The sequence below is a fragment of the Eschrichtius robustus genome, chromosome 21 (assembly GCF_028021215.1).
Source record: "Eschrichtius robustus isolate mEscRob2 chromosome 21, mEscRob2.pri, whole genome shotgun sequence".
NCBI classification, from domain to species: Eukaryota; Metazoa; Chordata; class Mammalia; order Artiodactyla; family Eschrichtiidae; genus Eschrichtius; species Eschrichtius robustus.
Window position 1 is genome coordinate 13,387,375 of NC_090844.1, and position 6,000 is coordinate 13,393,374.

Genomic DNA, 6,000 nt, shown 5'->3' on the forward strand with positions numbered 1-6,000 from the left:
AGACTCACGTCAGACTTCTGACCTACAGAATTGTAAGTAATATATTTGTGTTGTATTGTTTAAGCCACTAAGTTTGTAGTAATTTATTACGACAGCAAAAAAAACCTAATACACTCGGTCTAACCATGCGGAAAACATCAGACCAACCCAAACTGAGGGACATTCCACAAAATACCTCCTCAAAACTCTCAAAGGCATCCAAAACAAAAAAGTTTGAGAAACTGTCACAACCTAGCGAAGCCTAAGGAGGCATGATAACTACATGTAATGTGGCATCCTAGAGGTGAAAAAGGACATTAGGTAAAAACTAAGGAAATCTGAATAAAGTATGGACTTTAGTTAATAGTAATATACCAACGTTGGTTCATTAGCTGTAACAAATGTGTCACAGTAATGTAAAATGTTAGCAATAGGGGAAACTGGGTGAGGAGTATACAGGAACTCTGTACTATCTTTGCAGTTTTTCTGTAAATCTAAGACTCTTCTCAAATAAAAGTTTATTTCAAAAAATTTCACTGGATAGGAATAGCAGCAGATTAGGCAGAAAAGGCCAGGGAATATGAAGTGATAGCAATACGATCTATCCACAATGAAGCACAGAGATTAAAAAAAAAAAAAGACAGAAAGAAAATGAAAATATAAACAAAGACTGAGTGATCCTTTGGGGTAATGCGAAGCAATCTGACACACATATATTTAACTGAAATCCCAGAAAGAGAAAGAGAGAGGAATGGGGGGAGGCCAGAAAAAAATCTTTGAGGAAATAATGACCAAAAATTTTCCAAGTTTGATGAATCCCATAGATGCAAGAAGATCAACAAACCTTAAGCAGGACAATCAATGAAACAAACAATAAAACACAGTGAGGTAAATCATAACCAAATTTCTGAAAACACATGATAAAGAGAAAAATCTTAAGAGCAGCCAGAGAAGAAAAAGGTATTATATAAAAAAGAACAAAAATAAAGATGACAGTAGACTTGTCGTCAGTTAAGGATCTGGAAATGAGATCATTCTGGGTCACCCTGGTGGGCCCTCAATCCAAAGACAAGTGTCCTTATAAAGAAGAGAAGAAGACACACCCACAGAGGACAAATCCACGTGAGGACAAAGGCAGAGACTACAGTGATGCAGCTGCAAGCCAAGGAATGCTCGGAGCCATGGGAACTGGAAGAGGCGAGGAAGGATTCTCCCCAGAGCCGTCCTGGGCCAAGAACTATGGTCATATGTATGCTTTGCTGTAAATATAATATTAATAACTACTGATTAACCACCTCTACCTTTCTAAGTACATAAAATCAAATAGGTCTAAAATCTTTAACCCTACAACTGTCTACTTCATGCCCAGATTCCGGGTTGGTTAGATTTTTATCACGCCTCATCTCAACCTCATGGTCTTATGTGGTCCCATATGGGATCCAGGGTGATTCATCCCCCTTTTCCAAGCTGATAATTTGCCAATATCAGGCAAATTCGTGACTTTGGTGTTTCTTACATTTTTATGCTGATTCAATGCCAGGTGAGATTAAGAGACTGGGAGAACATGGAATGGTGTATAAAGGTTGGTTTTTGTTAATTCTGGCAAAATGATCAAGTTCGTTTTTTTCTCTCGGTACTTAAGGATAATTTTTAAAAACCTTTTCAATATATTAATTCTTTTTTCCAGTTTTATTGAGAAATAATTGACATACATCATTATATAAATTTAAGGCATACAGCATGATGGTTTGATTTACATATTAATACTTTTAATGAGGACAACTAAATAGACTAAAACTAAATGTATTTTCAGAGCACCAATAAGGCCAGTGATCTTGATAAACCTTAATCAGTAGAAAATTTTAGCTATTTCATGTGGCTCAACAAAAATATGAATACACACACACACACACACACATACACATAACCTATCACAGAATCATTAACAAAACTTAAGTGTGTGTCCACTCACTTTTCATGATATTAGCTGACTTATTTTTAGTAGAATGACTCATTTTTCTGAGAGTGGTGAGAGATTTGGACCAAACCAGTATTCCAGCCTTTTTATCACCAAAGAAGGAAGGAAAGTGTAGGGAACGTACACTTACTGAGAACATGCTATGTACCAGGTGCTCTGCTCAAACACCTATCCCCCTGATGGGCCACTCCCTTTGAGGTTGGGGATTTAACTCCCATTCCAGGATTTTGTTGTCTCTTCCTGGTCTGATGGAGAAGGCTCCTGACTGGTATCTCTGCTTCTACTTTTGTCTCCTGACAGTCCACTCTAGACTCAGATGCACCAGAGTGTTATTAAAATATATCACGTCACACTCCTGCCTAAAGCCCCTCAGGCATTCCCCACAGCAATTAGAATAAAATCTGCTCTTGCTTCCATGGCCTACAAAACCCCTGCATGGGGTCTGGCCTGCGCCCACCTCATTCTCTCTCACTCCATCTGGGACTACTCTTTCTCCCACTTGCTCCCCATGCTTTAGCCCTGGGGTCAGCAAATGACAGCCCACGGGCAAAACCCAGCCGACTGCCTGTTTTTGTACAGCTCCTGAGCTGAGAATGGTTTTTACATTTTTAAACGGTTGGGAAAAAAATCAAAAGAAGAACACTATATTGTGACATGTGAAAATGATAGGCAATTCAATTACCAGTGTCCATAAATACGGTTTTGTTGGAACACAGCCATGCCCATCCGTGTATGCATTGTCCAGGGCGGCTTCTGTGCTACAAGAGCAGAGCAGTTGTGACCAAGACCGACTGGCCTAAAAGCTTAAGATATTTACTAGCTGGCCCTTTGCAAGAAAAGTTTGCTGAACCCCGCTTTCATCACACTGGTCTCCTTCCCGTTTCTAAAACTCACCCTGTTCATTCTCTCCTCAGGGCTTTCTAGTTCCTGTTCTCTCTTCCTAGAATGTTCTTCTCCAGCTCTTTGCATGGCTGCTTTGTTCCATGAGGTCTCACTTAACATGGGCAAAACCAGCGGAAGGTCATACACTATCAGACTGCATCTCTTACCTGTAAGAGGGTCCCTGGGTAGAGAGACTGGATTGAAGGTCCCTTCTTTCCTTTCTGGCAGCAGCGAGGAAAGGAGACGCTTTCTGGAGGCCAGGCTCCGAACTGCACTGACCTGGTGATCCGTCCTGCAGTCCGGTCGGTGCGAATGGATGCTCCTCACCTGCACAGCAGAGCCTGAGGAGCTGCAGGAAGGGAGGGGGAGCTCCATCTCCCAGGCTCCAGGGAACAGAGGAGCCGGCAGGGACCCTCCCCGGGGCCACTGCAGCCACGGCCCTGTCAGATTATAGCCAGCGAGGCGGTGCGCACTGCCCAGAACTCTTGGCACACTGTGTGAACAGGGGAAGGAGGGTGGGGTGTTCTTTCATCACAGTGCCCTGGTCCACAGGAGAAGTCAGTCGCCCTGTGGATAAAAAGGAACCTAGGGGCAGGACAGGAGTAAAGACGCAGACGTACAGAATGGACTTGAGGACACGGGAAGGGGGAAGGGTAAGCTGGGACGAAGGGAAAGAGTGGCATGGACATATATACACTACCAAACGTAAAATAGATAGCTAGTGGGAAGCAGCCGCATAGCACAGGGAGATCAGCTTGGGGCTTTGTGACCACCTAGAGGGGTGGGATAGGGAGGGAGGGAGGGAGATGCAAGAGGGAGGAGATATGGGGATATATGTTCATAAAAAAAAGAAAAAAAAGGACCTGAATTGAGTGTGAGGTGGAGTCAAAGCGCACAGCTCTCAGACCAGAAGGGCTTCTCTCTCCACGCCAGCTGCAGGATCACGGACAGTCACCCTCCCTCCTCCGTGACATACCGACTGGTCTAAGCCTCTGAGAGATTCTTAAGGGGCCAGTGAGAAAACATTTGTAAAACTGCCTTGTAGATTATGACTTAAAGGAATATAAAGTCGCTCACTCACCCTCTCTTAATACCGTGAAACGAGAACACGAAATTCTACCAAATACACACCGCTGTGACAGCCCCACAATTAAGCCTATTTGGTTAAATTGGTACGTTCTTAAGTGTATCATTTTGTTCTTAAAATATAAAAAGGAAAGATGTGTATAAGATTTTAAGGGATGTTGGCTTAAAATGCAACTACATTCTGTGAGATGGAGGGCGGGCGTTGCTGGACGCAGCCATGAGAAAGGGAGATTCTGAAAAAGAAAAGGCGCAGACATAACAGATCACGGCCAGCCAGGGAGAGAAATGCACCAATACCTCCCCTCACATTTATGTGGCAGTTTTAATTTGGAAACAGTATATTTCCCAAAGCAACTCAGTGAACCGGGCTCGGGGTACGAATGGTTTTCATGGAACCGAGTGTACTGAGTTCCAAGGGGAGCGTTCTGACAGAGGCTATGGCCGGGGGAGGAGGGGCACTCACTCTGAATCGGGATTTAGAGTGAAATGCAGTAAATCCATAGAGAGTGAGGACAGTGCTGTGCTAAGGGCTGTTTTAACATAAACCAGTATGTCTGTGAAGGCTCGTGTGAGGGCCCGGGCCCTGGAGTCGGGAGACGGGGGCCCGAGCTGACGCTCTGACACGCTCTAGCCGTGAGAAGCTGCTCTCTGGGAGCCCATTTTCTCTGTAAAATTGGGACAACGTGCTCTCTTGTGAGGAGTAGAGATACTGCATGTAAAGCAACTTGCACCATGCCCTGCTCAAACGAAAGCTGTCATTACTGTGCTAACCTGCCGGGTCAGTCGCTGTTGAGACGCACACTTCGTTAAAATCATATCATCTTCACTAGGCTGCGAAGATACCAGTTTGAAAGCTTAGCTGACATTAGAAGCTGACAAATTCTACCTGCAATGCCTGGAGATGATTCACAATGAGAGCACGACAAGAACAGAGAGAACCATCTGCTTCCGCAGGTGCCAAGGTAGTGGGGAGGGTCCTCCCTTGGCTGAGGTGTGGAGTGAGTCTGGGGTCTGACTCAGATAATTCCTGCAAGGCCAGAGCCACAGGAATTGCTCAGAATGGGACGCAGGGCCCAGGGAAAGAACTCTAGCTGAAATCGAGCATTAGGCTGGAAAGGTAAGATTAGGAAGCAGAAAGTAGGCCGCGGGCCAGGAAAGGCCCGAGCGAGTGGTATATACAGCTAGATGGCTGACTGGGTTCTCTGAGCTGGGCTGTGGCCAGGGGCTCTTTCTTCCACTGCCACTGCAGAACTAGCTGCCCGTGCAAGTCAGTAACCTTTGTCACCCATCCCCACCCACTCAGACCTGGCCTCACCTTCCTGGATGGGTCCTTGCCCAGCTGCCTGTCACATCCCAGTGGTGTCCACAGCTCTGCTCCTTTCCTCACCTGCAAAGAACAAGAAAACAAAGAAGTGAGCAGAGGCTGGGCCAGGTGAAAGGCCAGCAGCTATAGGTGAGCAAGGAGACTCCAGGCCCCTAGCAGTCTGGAAGATGCCCTTGGTACAGGTGGAAGAGGCAATTCCATGTGGCAAAGGCCAACCCTTTTGCCCCCTTGCAAAGCGATCTCTCAGCGTAGATCTACAGAAACTCACCAAGCATCTTCAAAGTTTGAGGCTTGGAGGGGCCGAGAGAGCAGCACAGGTTCTGATGAGAGTTGGACCTGAGTTCTAGTTTGTACTTGCTTTCCTCCGCCTCACGTGCCTTTCCCTGCCTCACTGCCACCACCAGCTGGCAGGTAGGATCACCGTGCAATTGTCCAACATTACTGGCCAATGTATAAGAGACAAAAGACGGTTTAGGATTATCGACAAAGAATGTATAAAATGGTGGGGTGTGTTAAAGATGAATACTGGATATTTTTCAAGACTTAGTATAATCTTTCATATACAAATAGAGTTTGTGGATTTCCAAGAAGAAAATAGAGCATGTAGTATTGCTCAAACTTTATTGTACTACAGAAAATGTTATGGGCTGAATTGTGTCCCCCCCCTCCAAATTCATATGTTGAAGTCCTAAACCTCAGTACCTCAGAACGTGACTGTATTTGGAGATGGGACCTTTAAAGAAGTAATTAA

General features: G+C 45.0%; 1 protein-coding gene across 1 annotated transcript in view; it reads right to left on the reverse strand.

The window, feature by feature from the left end:
- Window positions 1-3,026, reverse strand: part of IRF2 (interferon regulatory factor 2) — a 104,758-nt gene extending 101,732 nt beyond the window's left edge. Inside the window, exon 1 of the mRNA XM_068532007.1 lies at window positions 3,007-3,026. The gene's annotated coding sequence lies outside the window, so the exon portion shown is untranslated. The remainder of the gene's footprint in view (window positions 1-3,006) is intronic.
- Between the last annotated feature and the right edge of the window lie 2,974 nt (window positions 3,027-6,000).